Source organism: Ipomoea nil, unplaced genomic scaffold, assembly GCF_001879475.1.
Source record: "Ipomoea nil cultivar Tokyo-kokei standard unplaced genomic scaffold, Asagao_1.1 scaffold3162, whole genome shotgun sequence".
In the NCBI taxonomy this organism is placed as follows: domain Eukaryota; kingdom Viridiplantae; phylum Streptophyta; class Magnoliopsida; order Solanales; family Convolvulaceae; genus Ipomoea; species Ipomoea nil.
Window position 1 is genome coordinate 523,621 of NW_017619590.1, and position 18,307 is coordinate 541,927.

Below are 18,307 nucleotides of genomic sequence, written 5' to 3' on the forward strand. Positions count from 1 at the left end.
TTGTGTTGTCGGTGAAGAGGTTGGCTCAGTTATTGAGTTTGTCTGCTACCGGAGTGGCTCAGTACAGTGGCCATTCTTGAGTTAGTACGGATACCATGGGGTACCGTGACTATTTGAGCTATCTGTTGGGCCGTACGAGTGGTTTCACTCAAGCCTCTTGGCCGGAAAAGAAGTGGTTGTCTGCGGAACAAAGGATCTTGGTGATGTTGGAGTCAGATTGTTTGTTGCCTAATAACAACAAGGGCAGTTTGTTGGGTAAGTTGGAGTGCACCTTTGCTTTCTGTCTGAAGAATATGGTTAAGTTCAACCTGCCTGCTTTGATGATGCAACACATGGTGTTTTGCCGGGATCACAACCGGAAGAGTTTGCCGTATGGAGTGGTGCTGAGTTGGATCTTGGTTAAGAAAGGTGTTAGTGTGGACGGTTGCCTTCCGAAGCCCGTGGGGAAGATGGTGTTGGATACCACCAATCTCCGGAGTTGTAATCTGTTTCAGTTGGATGATGGTGAGTACATCACGCTTGAAGAGGTTGCAAGGAAAGCACCTGATGAACGGGCGGAGTTAGCTGCTGGGCTTGGAATCCATGCCGGGAAGTTGAGCCTCGCAGTCCAGAGTTTGGGCGGTGATGAAGAAGCTGAGGAGGAAGCAGACCAAGAAGAAATAGGAGCACCGGAGACCGCCGAAGCTGAAGTAAGTGAATCAGACAGTGAGAAAAGCCGGAGAAGGAAGGAAGCTCGCACCAAGAGAGAGCATGACGTCGTCACCTTGCTTCGTCAGCAGAACAGCCTGATCGCCAAGGGTTTCGCGTTTTTGAAGGCGCAGTTCGTCGCAGTGCAAGAGAGGTTGGACCAGATTGAAGCCAGTTCTAGCCACAGAGACGAAGACGGACAGGAGTCTGTTGAGGCCGAGGAGTCTGAGAGTGAGGAGTTTTAGTTTGTGTTGCGGTAACCCCGTTCGCTTTTTCCTTGTTGTTTCTTTCTTAACTGTTGCTAGCTTGGTGATAGGTTGTTGTTTGCCTTGCGTGCTTGTTTGTTTTGCTTTTTGTCTTGTTGTTTAGCTAGCTTAGTAAGTTGTTTAGTTCTTGGTTGTTGCCTAGAAGTTGGTGGTTGTGCTGAGGGTAGAGTTCTTGATGCTCAATCTATCCGTTTGTTGACCTCTTGATCAACCCTTGAATTTGAAATATCTTCTACTTTGCTTTGGAATCCTTGTGAGTTCTTTTGGAGTTTTTGACCAAAAAAGTTATTCTTGAACTTCTTGTCACAATTTCGTTTCCTTGTTACCGTTCGCTTTTAATTCGTCGTACCCAAGCTTCGGGGACGAAGCTTCTTTGAAGGGGAGAGGATGTGACACCCCAAAAATTCACATTTCAATCCATGAATTAATTGAGTAATTAATTCTATATCTTTTGAGGAACTAATTCCCAAAATCCTGATTTTTAATACTCAAGGACTAGAATTTGACTAGTCAACCTTTAAGTTGTGTTGTACCTTGTGCTTTGAGGGGAGTTCCCTTGTTCCTTACACTTTCTAAAGGTTAGTAAAGGTATTCTTGTCTTTTCACCAAGAGTTAGTATTGTAACCTAACCTAGAAGACTTCTTCATTTCATTCCTTACAATTCCTAGAAAAATATCTCTACATTCTCTAGAAAAGAAGTGTAGCTTATTCTCCAAGCCAAGTTGAGACCCTTGTTAAGATTTCAAGTTTTGCTTCCAAGATTCAATCTTTCACCTATTTGGGCATCTAGGAGGGTAAGATCAAAGTTCATCTTGTGTTTTTGGTTCCATCTTAGTTGTCTTTTTCTTAAAGGCAGGATCTTTATGATGTTTTGGTTTAATCTTGAAGTGGGTTTAGAAAGTGAGCCTTGTGGAGAGCTTGTTGTGGTGTAAAGTGAAGTCTTTTGGTCTTCAAGAGGTAACTCATGCTCTACAAAACCTATTTTTCTTACCTATATGTGATTTCTTGGATTCTACTTGTGTTTTGCTATGAAATGTGAGGGTTTATGCATTTATGTTGTGATATTGCATATCTAGAGCTTGTGTTTAGGGTTCCCTTGTGCCATTGCTTGGCATTTTCCATGGTTTAAGTCATTTTGTTGTGTTTGGTGAGATTTAGCATGTTTTGGAATTGAATTTGTGTTTGGAGAAGAAAATCCCCGAAGGATTAGTTGTGGAACAGGAGTGTTCCCGCGGGCGGAACGGCGGGCGGGGCACCACCCGCCGGCCTACCCGCGGGTACACAGCCTCGTGGGAAGTGTTTCCGCGGGCGGAACCACGGGCGGGGCACTACCCGTGGGTCCACCCGCGGGTACATGGTTGTGGTGATGATGGGATTTGTTCCCCGTGATTCGGTTGTCTCAGTATTTGATATTTTGGCTTCCCGATGTTCTTTTGTGGAATTATTTGAGTGTCTTCTTGATGTTTCGTAGGTCTAGAACTATATGGTAGGTATCCATGTAGGACTTTGGTGTCTTGAATCGTGCTAAGTGTTCAACATTGTGTTTCGTTGGACCAAGAGGTGTCTTGTGTTCCTCGGAACTATCTTGAGTTTCTCCGTTGTTAAGCATGCTAGTTTATTGTCTTAATGCTAGCGTGTGTGTGGTTTGTACCTTCCGTTTGGTTTATGATAACTTGTGTTATTCATCGTTGTTATCGTTGGGTTGTGACTCGTTCCTTGATTGAGTATGTTTCATACCTTCGTTGCAATCCTTTGATTGATTCCTGTTGAGGTGTGGTGTGCGTGGCTTTACCTGGATTGCACGATTAGTGGTATGGGACACTAGTCACCAAGGTATTGCAGCGGTCCTCGTGGTGGCCGTGACGTGATTATGGAGTTGTGACCTGTGTGTCAGGTTCACGTATTTTCTTGGGAAGACGTGTGTCGCCGTGTGTGTGTACGGTACCCTCGTGTACTATGAAATTGGTGGCTTTGTTGGTGGCTTGTTGGTAGGGGACGACGGTCCCGGAGGTAAAAGGTTGGACTAAGAAGTACAGGGGTCCTGGAGGTAATGGTTGGAAAGAAGATACAAGGTTGGGGGTAGCCATAAGGTTGGAACAGGGCATAAGGAAGGCATACCAACTCGTGATGGGTGATGTTGCGAGGGCTTGTAAAGCCGGCGTTGTGTGATATTCTCTCGTGACGTGTGTAGTCACGGAGGCTTGTGTTGTTTTGGCATGTGTTGCCGTTGGGTGAGTATTTATCCTTTGTGTTGTGGTTAACCTTTGTGGTTTGGGATGTGTTCCCGGTGTTATCCTTGTGAGTGGTGAGTCTTGTGTTGACTGTTGATCTTGGTTTTGACTTATATACTTATGTATTCCGTTTCGAAAATGGTTTTATGGCTTATATCTATCTATATATGATACTTAACGGTATTGGTGGGTTACCAGCATTATTCGCTGACCGGGCGTCGTCCCGATGTTTATCTTTGTATCTTTCAGGTAATGTTTAGACGAGAGCGATGTCTAGAGCCTGGTAGCTTAGCATCTTTACCTTTCTGTTGTGGCCTGTGTGCCGTTGTAGTGTTAGTTTGATGTCTTTTTGGGATAGATGTATACACTTGCAGATTGTTCGCCGTAGCGTTTACCGGGTTTGGTAAATGTGGCATAACACCCCGTTGGATTTCTTTTTATCCAGTTTCCGCTTTATCTTCCGATGTGCTAGTTTTGTTGTTTAATCTGTATGTGTTAGGGCTTTTATTGGGCCTTGTTTGGGGTTGTTACAATTACAATCTTCAAGATAAGCTTCAGCAGAACCAGGTACAGGCTATGTATCTCAGAATTAAAACCCTTAATAAAATATATAATACAAGCAGATTAATTTAATAACTTTGTAGAGAATCCTTTCACTTAGAATAGTAGTTCTCGAAATCAGCAACTTTCTTCTTTGGTGTGGCTTCCTTTTAGAGCAACAGATATGCATTACATTGATCCTCATAATCAGCATCTCAAAATCTCCATTATACCAAAGCCACACGTTTTATTTGAATGCCACATAGCACGCACTGACTTCTCATTCTCAATCAACAATTAATTTGTGTCCATGCAGATTAATAATGTATGATTGGAAGTGGTCCAAAGAGTTCTTTTAATCCAGCTTAAATCTTAATTGAAACAAACTAAATAAATTTAGCCAACCAAGGTTTAATGTGTACTATATTTGTACACTTACAAACACAACTACAGTATCATTATGATATAACTACAATTTCGTTGGGCAATATTATTCCCTCAAAATATGTGAAATTGTTATTCAGTTTCATTTTGTATACACTGCAGTTTCATTTCAACACAATTATAGTTCATTTCAATTCAATTGCAGTTTAATTTGATAATATAAAAATAATACGTGATGCAGTGTCAGTTTAGATACACTGTAGTTTCAGTTGGTAATTCACACACCAAAAAATGCGCACTCCATTAACTGTAATGACGCGCCATTTCTTTACTTAAAGAAATGCGTCGTTTTAGACCCGCGGTCAATAGTATAATTGTTGTAAGATTGAAATGATGGTCATAAGAATAATTTGTGTAAGACTGTCTCATCAAGGGCCTTATAATACTTTTTACAAGTACATATAAAGCTAATACATTTTAATTAAAAATTATTAAATTTTTTACATTGGACGATGTCATATAAAATTTACTCTAATATTTTTGGCTAAATCTAAATTTGTAGTTCACAATTCGATGAATTGAAGTAGAGAGCTATTGACTCACATGATACAGCTCCTTAATTAGTTAAAAATCTTTGCCTCCATAAATAAAATTTTGGGGACACCTCAGTTTGTACACATGATAGAATGTATCTATATTTTTAGAATATATTTAAATCTACTATATACTAATAAGAGTCTAAGAGAGTTAGGCCTATAATGGGTAGAAAAAATGACCGTCAAATGAATGGCTCAAATTGATCAGATTTTAACTTTTTCGTAAGATTTCCTAATTTATCATTAATGAATATAATTATCCATTGACTTTTACATTAAATATTATCTTTTCCATTAATTTCTATTAGTTCACTGTTAACTTATTGATTTCAATAAGAAAGGTCTTAGGTTCGAACCTCATCCCAATGAAAGTTGGCATAGCTAGTAATCTATTTACTTGTATTAAATTAAATAATAATTTGGTAGCTACAACAAAAAATAATACGTATGCATTTTCACGGTTAGTCCTATCATTTTATAGGCCCGGAGCAAAATATATAAAAACAAGGGCCCTATATGAAGTTAAAAGATTATACGAGTTAATTGAAAATAATTAAATGATAATTTTGAATTTTTATAAATATATAATTTTTTTTATTAAAAAATCATTTTAGATTAGCTTTGGAGTCAATCATTATTACATAGACCATGATCCACACAATTGTGTGGACCATAAATAAAAAGTGCATTTTTTAATATACTAAGGGTACATTATTTATGTACGTAAGGTACATTTTTTGAAAGTACATTTTTAAATTACTAAGGGTACATTATTTTATATAATGTATCTTCAGTACAAAAATAATGTACTTTTAATATATTAAAAATGTATGTACATGATATTCATGGTCCATACAATAATTTGCCAAAGCAGTAGTACCTATTCAAACTTTGGACCCTATATGAAGTGCAATTATAAATTAATTCGACGTTTGCAAATATATATTACAATGTAGTATCTATTCATAACTACTTTCTCAACCAAATGAAGCACAAAGAACTTTGGACCCTATATGAAGTGCAATTATAGATTAATCGACGTTTGCAAATATATATTACAATGTAGTATCTATTCATAAAGTATTTTCTCAACCAAATGAAGCACAAAGAGCCAATCACCTCCACTGAAGCTCGAACCCACAACCTCCCCTATGAGGGAACAACTTAATGTCATCGGACCACAAGGTCTTTGACATTAAGTATATTTAAAACTAATAAAATAATTTTGAAGTCATTGATTCAAATCTTTACATATGTAAGCATTTTTTTTTTAACTTTATCAAAAAAAAAAAAAAAAATAGAAGAAGAAGAAGAAGAAGAAGAAGAAGAAGAAGAAGAAGAAGAAGAAGCCAAACAAGGAGCCCTCCCAACGTTGGGCCCAGGGCGGTGCCCATCCCCCGCCCTTCTGGGTCCGCCCTGTGCATTTCTTTAATTTAGAATTATGTGTCTACCATGTCTTTATTCAAAAAAATTATTCATTATCACTAAATTAATTAATAAGAGAAATAATTTCATTAGTTATATTATCATTATTTTTTCTCCAATATAAAAATTCTTTACATTCAAATTCATCAATTGATTATATTCGCTACATTGTCCTTACAATGTCTTTATTAAAAAAATTATTAATTACCAATAAATTAATTAAGAGATATAATTTTATTAGTTATATTGTCTTTATATTTCTCCAATGTAAAAATTCTTTACATTCAAATTCATTAATTGATTATATTCACTATATTGTCTATTATCTTTTTTGTGCACTATTTTTTAATTAAATATCAAAGTTATAATACAAAATAATGCTATATATTTATTTACCAAGTATTTATTAATATCATGAAAAAATTTAAAAAAAATATAATTAATAAAATAATCATATTAACTACTTTGAGAGATTTGTTGACAAAGAAAGTATTCAAATCACACACCAAAATGAAGTGAGAACTACCTCACAATGTCCTTGTTTGACAATCAACAGTTAGCGGTTAGCGTTAGCGGATTATATTAGCGGATTTGACCAGCAAATTATATCAAAAGTTGGTAAAAAGATATTTGAAATAATTAGCTTTTTAGATTAACATGTAAAATGAGCTAATGGTATATATATATATATATATATATATATATATATATATATATATATATATATATATATATATATATATATATATATATATTTTAATATAATAATAATAATATAATAATAATAATTGTTTTTTGGTAAAATAATAATGATTGTTTTTAAAAAAATAAAAATATAAAAAATATAATTAAGCCAATCATATTAACTACTCGGGGATTTATTGACTAAAAAGAGTATTCAAATCACACAACAAATTGAAGTGGGAAACTACCTCGCGTTGTCCTTGTTTGGCAATCAGCAGTTAGCTCTTCAATATTAGTATATATTTAATATTTTATGCCCTAATTTTTATTTATTCTCTCTTATGTCTCGTATTTGGTTTCAAGCATACTATACAATTATTTTATTGACAATTATAATCAATCTTGACTATATTATCTTGCATTTGTAAACTTAGAATTACCTATTTAAATACAAAAATTCAACATTCGATTATCTATGAATTAACAATTCCAATATAATCTTGCTTTGATATATTTTAAAGTACTTATTTAAAAAAAAAAAAAAAAAAAAACATTGGGCATTACCTAATCGTGCAATGCGCATAAAAAACTAGTTTTCTAATAATTATAAATTAAATAAAAATCTGAATAATACATTGTTTCAATAAAATTGATTCTTACAATAAATAATAATTAAGTACATTTAATTATGTTAAAATCTAAATGTACAGTTGAAAACATACATAACAATATATATATATATATATATATATATATATCTAAAACATAATAAGCCTCAATGAAAGTTATATCCTTGATTTATGTTCCCTCTTTTTGTAGCAAATAAATGTAGCATTTTACTTTAATATGTTGTACATTCCAATGTTATTAGACAAAACTTCCTTACACCGTTATAACACGTTAGTTTTTAATTCTAACTTTATAACACTATTTATTACCATACACCTATTATCTATATATCTTTTCCTATTTTTAATTATATTTTATTAAAATCATTATATATTATAATTATACTTAATTTATTTTAATAAATTTCTATGAATGATAAAGATATATGTGGTGTGTACAATACATATATTATTTGTATATATATCATTCAATTTATAATTTTTATTATTTGAATTTATCAATATTTTAATATTGGCATGAATTTTCACGCATCCGCGTACATAATGCTATATATATATATTGACATACAATAATGCCTATAACGCCATTCTTTAATTTCACTTTGCCCCACGCAATTACGTTTTCTCATGAACACCGGTCAACTACTCTATCTCTATAACATTAATTTATATTACTCATGAGTCGTTCGTTACCTCACCCTCTCTCTTCTTTTTTAATTTTTAAAAGGTGTTATGCAATGGAACGTGTTACCTGGTGGTGAAACACGGTTCCATACCGACGCCGTTTTGAGTGAGTGGACTAACGGTGCCCGTAAGTGGCACCGTTAACTCCCACCACTCATATTTTTTTTTTTTTTAAATTAAACGCGCCAATAGCGTTTGCAGTTCCCACTACACCATTTCACTTCCTCTCCACGCAACGTCCATCACTCTGCTCTCTGAACTCCACTCTCGAGCTCTCTTCTCTCACTTCGTCTTCCACAGCCATTTCCTTCGATCACTCTCAAACACTCTGCTCCACAGCCATTCCTCTCTGCTCTCGCATTTCCGTTCTCGCATTTCTCATTCTCGCATCTCTCGAACAAAACTTCGCGTTCTCCCATAGCTATCAAAGGAGACAGCCTCTCCATCGCTCATTCTCAACGTTGATTCACTTGTCTTACAGTATTTTGTATATGGTGTGTTTATGATTTAGGGTTTTTGTATTCCGTGTACATATTTTGAAATTTTTAAATGGGTTTTGAATGTAATGTTATGAGCTTATGAATGTATATCTGTAGCATTATATATGTGTAGATTAACCATTATGAATTGATTCGTATATGTTTTTACTGCTGTTTATTCACTTTCTATGCAAGCTTTGAATGTCCATAACGTTTATTCACTTATGTATTATGTCATGCTTATGTATTTTTATGTCATGCAAATATGTATTTTCTGTGTGAGATTATGAATTTTCTATTGTGCCTATGAAATTACGGTTTTGCTGTTATGAACTTTCTTATATGTGGTTATGTATTTTCTGTTAGAGATTATGAATTTTCTCGTAGAGAGTATGAATTCTGTATTGTGAGTTGTGAATTTTATGTTCTGTAGTTATGAATTTTCTGTTTGCAGTTATGAACTTTCTGTTCTGGGGTTATGAATTTTCTGTTCTGAGGTTATGAATTTTCTTTGTGGAGATATTATGAATTGCATGTTACTATACTATGAATTATATGTGACTGTTATGATGGACAATATGGAATTATGGATTTTCTCATATGAGATTATGAATTCTACAATGTGAGTTGTGAATTTTCTGTTCTGTATTGTAGTTATGAACTTTCTGTTCTAAGGTTATGAATTTTCTGTTATGATATTATGAATTTTCTTTGTGATATTATGAATTTTATGTTACTATATTATCAATTATGTGTAACTGTTATTTGATGGACAATATATTCTTTTCGGTAGAGCATGGCTGGATTTATTCGGCACTCCCCATCCCCCCTCTACTGAAATAATGAATATATTTTCCATCAATCTATATTATATGTTGTATATGAGTTACTTGCTTTCTAACGTTTTTAATAAAAGCAATGGACACTGCTCAACGAAGGAGAACACGCTCACAAACAAAGGCAGTCTTGAGCTCTCAAGCTGCCAGAACCATCACAACCCTCACAGACGATAGCTGAACAAAACACTGCAGTCAAACCTACAACAAAAAACAAGAGAAAACGAACAACAAGGGCTGTACTTGACTCACAGGCTGCTCAACCATCCCAGCAGCAGTCTGATGACCTGCTCGAGCAAGAAGTTATTAAAGAAAAGAGATCAAAGCAGATAAATGACAGACATAGGGGCAAAACAGCCATTGGAGGTGATTGTGTAGAAGGGAGTTCTACTCCCTACTTCAGCACACGGATGGGACCAAAGACCATGTTTAGGCTTGTACAACAACTACTGCCAGAACAAAAAACAATCTGTCCGTGATATTGGTTTTGGAGCCCTGTTGGACCTTCAATTGTGTGCAAATGAGTCACAATTAGTCCAGTATTTGATAGCCAACTTTGAGGTTTTCCAAACACATTTCAAGTTGGAGAACGACAAGCTCACAGTTGATGAAGAAGACGTTGAGTACACTCTTGGCATTCCAAGAGGAGAAAAAAAGGTTGTTGAGGCCCCAAAATATGATGAACAGGGGACACCGGAATACAGGGCTCTCTTGAAAAGCTGGAGGGAAAGGTGGAATATTAACCTTGGTTCCCCAATCACTACCCAGATGGGAGATGTCATAGTTCAAAGGGAGATTCTGGAGATGACTTTAAGAGAGACTTCATGGTCTTGACTGTTTCGTGCATGATGAGGGGATTTCAGACACGCTACTGCAACAACAGAATCCTCAACTCCTTGATTAATGTTGATGAGATAAAGGAGTACAACTGGTGTGGCTACACCTACAACTCTCTGATCAAGTCCATCGAGCAGTACAGGAAGAAAAGTAATAGCTTCTTTACTGGACCAATGACATTCATATTGGTAAGGTCTAGCTCCACTTATGAATCTTATGATATTCAGATTGTAAATTATATGTGTTAGATTATGAATTTTCTTCTATGTGATTATGAATTTTTCTCTATGTGATTAAGAATTTTCCTCTATATGATTATGAATTTTCCTTTATGTCATTATGCATCTTCCTCTATGTGATTATGAATTTAGAGTATGTACTTATGAATCTTATGTTGTTTAGATTTTATGAGAATTATATGTGTCATATTATGAATTTTCCTTTATGTGCTTATGAATTTTCCTTTATGTGCTTATGAATTTTCCTGTATGTGATTATGAATTTACAGTATGTACTTATGAATTTTATGCTATTTAGATTTTCTGAGAATTGTATTTGTCAGGTTATGAATTTTCCTTTATTTGATTATGAATGTTCCTTTATGTAATTATGAATTTTCCTTGTTGTCATTATGAATGTTCTTTTAATATTATGCAATAATGAATCTCATAATAGAAAGTTCATAATTGCATAACATAAAATCCATAATACGATAGTTGAATATAATGTTCATATGGATTATGAATTTTCTATTATGATATTATGAATTTTCTGTAGTGTAATTATGAATTTTGTGATTATAACTTTTTTATTTTACCTTTTTCTTCAACATTGTAGCTATTCTACTTTGATCGGGTCCAATTCAAAGGAATGAGCGTTCAAAGAACATATCCAAGCATTACTGCATGGACAAATAAACTTGCACGGCAAAGGGTTTCCGCTGAGAAAAGGTCGGGCGGATATGGTAAAGGGAAAGTTATCCCTCGTATTGCAAAGCCTACTGCTGATTGTATCGCTTCTACTTCCGCCCAACCAGTCCCAACCATCTCTGTGCCGCCATCTAGTGTTGATAGGGTCACACGGGTTCTACAACGCCTTGCTGCTGATGTCTTGGAATTCGGTGAGGCTATGGCTGAAGTTGGCAAACAAAACGCCCCAGTGGATGTTATGAAGGCTGCATTTTCTGGGATTTCCACCATGATTGGCGTTGCAAGCACGATAGAAAGACCACCATCTCCAACCTCCTCTCAACTTGACGACATCTTCTTTGGCCAAGAGTCTTTCACAAAGGCTGTTGATGCCTTGGTTGAAGCCTTCCAAAAGACCAATCGGCAAATGGAGATTGACCCTCCCTCATTTGATTTAGGGATTTCTTATACCCCGGCACCATTGGTTGATGAACCACGTGAGCAAAGTGCAATGGATGACGATGAATTGGATGCCCTTGTTGAGAACATTGTGAAAGACACTCCTGGTGCTGCTGATGCTGCTACACTCTCTACTACTCCTACCGCTATCCCTGCTACAACCCCTGCTGCTACGCATGGTGCTACGGCTGTTTCTTCCCCTGCTGCTTTCCCTGCTCCTACACATGTTCCTACCACTGCTGCTACCCCTACTGCTTCATCTTCTGAAACATATACTGCTACCCCTGCTACATCAAGTTCTGAAAGACGAGAAATAACTCCATTGATCAAGGTTCCATTCGCCAGAGATGTCCCTGATGCTGCTAATACTTCTACGCCTGCTGCTACACTACCTGCTACCCTCGACGATATTGATAGGTAAACTAATTAGAATATGAAATTGTGTTATGAACTTTCTGATATTATATTATGACTTTTCTTCTGAAATATTATTAATTTTCACATATGAGATTATGAGTTTTCTATTATGAGTATTAAATTACAGTTTTGATATTATGAACTTTCTGATATGCAATTATGTATTTTCTGTTCTGTATTTATGAATTTTCTGTACTGCAGTTATGAACTTTCTGACCTGAAATTGTGCAACTATGATGATATTAACTAGCTTCGTGTGTTTACAGTGCATTTCTGGACAGTGAATCTGATGTCGAGGATGTCACCAAGCGAAAGAGACCAGTCCGGAAATACAAAAACATCCCGTTAAACTTGAGGTCACCTTTTTGGACAAAGAATGTGCCATTTGACCATAATGCCAGTGTGACCGAGAGGGCCGTATCAAACTACGCCTTCATGGATGCTTCTACGGATCATCCAGTGGAGTATGTTTGACTCTAACCATTTAGAAAACTTTTTATTTTCATGAATATTTCACATTTATAACCATATGTTAATTTATTTACCTATTTATCAAAATTTTTTGTTCATGTAGTGAAACTCTGTTTATCTTTGATGATTTCTCAATGACAAGAGGAGATTTCCACACCCTCCGCAGCGGTGAAATTTTTAACACATTCATAGATGTATGGGCGTTGAGGCTTACACTCCTCAACACAAAACGGGCGTTGGGGAAGCCAAAGTGCATCTATTTTAGCACGTTGGTACATGTAAGTTAATAACAACAATTTTTACTCTGCTCACTTCTGAATTTCATGTTAAACCATTCTGTATTTTATGTCATGTAAATATGTATTTTCTGTTTGTGATTATGAATTTTCTATTGTGAGTTTATAAAGATACATTTTTGATATTATGAACTTTCTGATGTGAGATTATGTATTTTCTGTGTGAGATTATGAATTTTCCCATATGGCATTATGAATTTTCTATTTGTGAGTTATGAAATTACAACTTTGATATTATGAATTTTCTGTTCTGTGGTTATGTATTTTCTTTGTAATATTATGGATTTTAAGTATTTTCTGTGTGTGATTATGAATTTTCTCATATCATATTATGAATTTTCTATTGTGAGTTTATGAAGTTACATTTTTGATATTATGAACTTTCTAATGTGAGATTATGAATTTTCCCATATGGCATTATGAATTTTCTATTGTGAGTTATGAAATTACAACTTTGATATTATGAATTTTCTGTTTTGTTGTTATGTATTTTCTTTGTAATATTATGGATTTTATGTTATGATATCATGAATTACGTATGACTGCCATTACATATTGCACAACTTATCATTGATACGTATTTTTTTCCCCTTAGCTTCAACTCGACCCATCTGAACAGTGGATGAAGAATCTTCCGCTTCAAAAGCGGAAGGATAATTTCAATGAGCGATTACAGTATGAGATTTCAAAATTTGAAAATCTTGATGTCAATGATGCTGATTTGGTAATTTATAATTACCCACCTTCAACATTTATTCATTAATTACATATTTCTTCTCTATTCTAACTACTTCTTCTTTTGATGTTAGCTATTTTTCCCCGTGCTTCGACACGAACACTACTTTGTTGTCTGCATCAACACCATCTCAAAAAGTGTTGAAATCATTGACAACAAGATGTTGCCTAAGGGTGTTACTGAAGCTGACAAGTATGAAGATTGCCCAAATCTACTGGTAACTTAACCTTAAACTTGACCTTTCAAACGTTTGTTATACATTTCATGTGAATCATTATCACACTAGTTTCATTTTTGTCCAGATGAATGCTTTGAAAGAGTACTTGACTGCAGAAAAATCCCCCCTACTCCGTAAGATACAAAACCTTCCTGTATCATACTTGGCCATTCCTTGGAAGGAGCTTGACAATGTCATTGATTGTGGCATATATGTCATGCGACACATGGAGTCCTACAAGGGGAATGTTCAAGATTGGGACAGTGGATTCAAGATAGGCACCCATGTAAATGTAAGAGTATAAGATATATTAATTTCAACTTAGATTTGTTTTTTTTTTTTTTTGTTTTTAACATCTTTTTTTTTTTTGAAGGCTGACTTCATTTGGGAGCTTAGAGCTAAATACGCATCAAACATTATCACATGGGGTAGGAACACTGAAAGATTGCGAGTTATGAAGGCAGCCAAGGATCTTTCAAAAAAGAAATGAAACTATACCGCTTTTTGGTGTTTGAATATGTTGTGAACATGAAGCAAATCTTGACTGTTGGTACCCTAGATTGTGAATCTCTCATTTTGTAATGTGCACAGATATTTTGCACCTATGAATATACAATCTATTGCTCTTAATTCAGATTACATGTGGATCATGTAGAGTTTATGAATTTTCAACTACCATATTATGAATTTTCTATTATGCAACTATGAACTTTCTTTTATGAGATTATGAATGTATACGTGTTAGCTATAACTGAAATTCATTATTACATAACATTAAAATAACATTCATAATGACAACAAAGAAAATTCATAATCACATAAAGTAACATTCATAATCAAATAAAGGAAAATTCATAATCTGAGACATAATTCTCTTAAAATCTTAATAGCATAAAATTCATAAGCACATACTCTAAATTCATAATCACATATAGGAAAATTCATAATCACATAAAGGAAAATTCATAATCAGATAAAGGAAGATTCATAATCTGAGACATAAAATTCATAAGAACATACTGTAAATTCATAATCACATAGAGGAAAATTCATAAACTGGTAAAGGAAAGTTCATAAACTGGTAAATGAAAGTTCATAAACTGGTAAAGGAAAATTCATAATTTGACACATAATTCTCATCCTATATCTAAAAATCATAAAATTCATAAGTACATACTGTTAACACGATCTCAATCTATAGCTACATCGTGGTCTACATTCTTATTAAAATGAACAAATTGTGAACCCCCGGTGCTTGGATGTACAAGATATCCATCACGAGCAATCTCTGAAATATTTTCCAAGACCAATGATTGGACAGAGCCCTTTGTAATTGAAGCAAGCTTGTTTGCAGCACTCTTTCTTCCCCTTGCTGCATTGTACTTCTTCTCAATAACACTACTACTCCTTTTATTTCTCACACCTTTACCCCTCCGGCTTGAGGGGTCTTGGACAATACCACTTGACGAAGACACAGCACCCTCCTCAGTGTTCACATCCCCAATCTCAGCTTCAATGTTTTTCCTTGCATTCTCAACGGCTTCATCACAGAATTGTCTAGCAACACTGTTATCTTGGCTAGAAACAATAAGCCTTTGAAATTTCCTACTAATCTCAACAGCCCAAATTGAAGAAGGGACACCACCATTATAAAACACAGATGCAATGTCCACGTTTCTACCCTCAACAACCTTTTTAGTCCATCTTTTTAGAATGTATTTATCGGGAATACTGGAAACACAGTGCACATGAAGTATACGTAAGCAGTGACAGCAAAGTATTCCCAATTCTGAAAACAGCTTGCAACTACAGCATATATCCAAATTGATTGCCTTAAAGGTTACTTCATGCCTTATGATATCTATGTCTGGTCGCCACACGTGATACTTGCACTTACAACCATCGTTCAACACCATTTCTTGATAACAAGAGCTACCTTTCATAAATTGTTCCTCGAACAAAAAATAAATCTCAATTGTATAAACCTCTCTAGCATGTGAAAGGAGTTTCACATGATCCATCATCATGGCGGGTACTCCTTGAGAACACCGGAAATCCTCGCCATTTTCCTTACTTCTCCATTCAGATATAACACTCACAAAGGATGAATAAAAATCACATAAACCAGCAGTCTTGGACAGCCTCCTAGAAATTGCATGATTTGTGCTTTCACTCCTTTGCGAAGATAAAATACCCCCGGAGAAATAATCCTTGTTGAACGCTGGACACCACTTCTCCCTACAGTCATAAAGCTTCTCTAGCCATGTATTCTTATGACAACTATATTTTGTAACCATCCTGAAAAGGTTAAAACACATGTTTATTACTCATATTCTGAAAATTCATAATCTCATATTAGAAAGTTCATAATCATATAACAGAAAATACATAATGACATAACAGAAAATACATAATTGTATACTGTGAATTCATTATCTCATATTACAAAGTTCATAATCATATAACACAAAATACATAATGACATAACAGAAAATACATAATGACATAACATAAAATCCAGAATTGTATAACTGTGAATTCATAATCTCATATTAAAAAATTCATAAATCATATAACAGAAAATACATAATGACATAACAGAAAATCCATAATGACATAACAGAAAATTCAGAATTATATAATGTAAATTCATAATAACATACCTTGTCCAGTAAACCTCAAATTCAGCTTCAGTCTCGGTGTATTTCAACACACAATTGAACATATCCAGAAAATCCTTATGATTCCTCAATGCCTTGATATGCTTCTTCGAATTCTCACCAATATGCCATATGCAAAGACGGTGGCGTGATGTAGGAAACACCATGGAAATGCCAGCAGCCATAGCTGAACATTGATCCGTCATGATAGTCTGTGGACACTTGCCATCCATGGATCTTAAAAACACTCTAAACAACCACGCAAATGACTCTATCCTCTCATTCATCAAAAAACCACAACCAAACATTACATTCATGCAGTGATGGTTCATCCCTACAAAAGGACCACAAATCATATCATATTTGTTAGTGCGGTATGTTGTATCATGCACTAACAGATCACCAAACACCTCATAATCCCTTCTCATTTGACCATCCCTCCAAAAAAAACTACACAATCTTCCATCCAAATCAACTTCGAAATCAAAAAAGAAATCAGCCTCATTAGATTGCCTCCTCCTGAATATCTCAATCAAAGAATTAGAATCAGATCCATCCAAACACTTCAAACTCACAGAAGCCATCGAATTGTAAGCATCGCGGTTGGTAAAGCCAACCAATGGAGAACCCCCTGACTGATGTTTCAAAAACCTCATACCATCCGCCAATGCAACACCACTACTCTTCATGTCTTTTAAATATTCAAGCTGATTGTTTCCCACTCTTCTATGCGACCGAAGCAGATGACTCTTGCCAAATGAACATAACTCGTGATTGTGCTCTTTCAAGTGTTTTGTAACTGTCCACATCCCATCACCCCCCACATCAAATTGAACAAATGCACCACATCCAGTCCTCATATCAATCTTTGAATAAAGCTTAACACCACTGTTTGGTTTCTGCTTATACCCAGCCTTAGCACAGAAGAACCTCTTCATCTGAATTGACTTAGTAGATGCCTTATAACGTTGTTGGCCTTTACTCACACTAAAACCAACTCTGTATGCATATCCATTATATAACTCAAAAGCTTCGTCAACATTTCTTACTACAACACCCACCAAGTCTTCATCAACTGCAATTGCAACAAAAATATAACCACACCTATACCAACTACTAAAATATGAATGTGGATTTCACCTATAATGAATATAATATGCTACACTATAGAATTCATAATCTCATGTGAGAACATTCATAATCACAAAGAATAAAATTCATAACATCATATAAGAAAGTTCATAACAAAGACCGGGTATCAATAACATTTGTGACATTATGAGCATTCAAAGTTGCATAGATACTCATGGCATGAAATGCATAAACTCATAACATAAAATTCATAACCTCATATGGAAAATTCATAATCTCATATAGAAAATTCATAATAACATAACGGAAAATTCATAACCTCAAAACTGTAAATTCATAACGTGAACAAATTATTAATACCAATCACAACATTCAATTTGCATATAATCACCATGAATCAGTACCTACACCTACCAGAAACAACATTCATGATACACCAACTAATAAAAAGAACCTGGACTTGAAGACGAGCCATCAATGTCAATGTTTAACTCTGCTTGATCATTGCTTATTGAATCACCAACACAATCTTCATTCACTGAGTATATGCAAGCAGTGTAACATACCAGTTAATATGTTATGGACATAGTACTATTACATTATGAATATTCATATCACATGCATGAACAGAGTATCAAAATTCATAACTCTGTAACAGAAAATACATAATTGCATTATGTAAAATTCATAACAGAAACATGGAACTAATACACATTTACGGCCATTATGAACATTCAAACTGCATAGATACTGAACAAATACCAATAAAAATA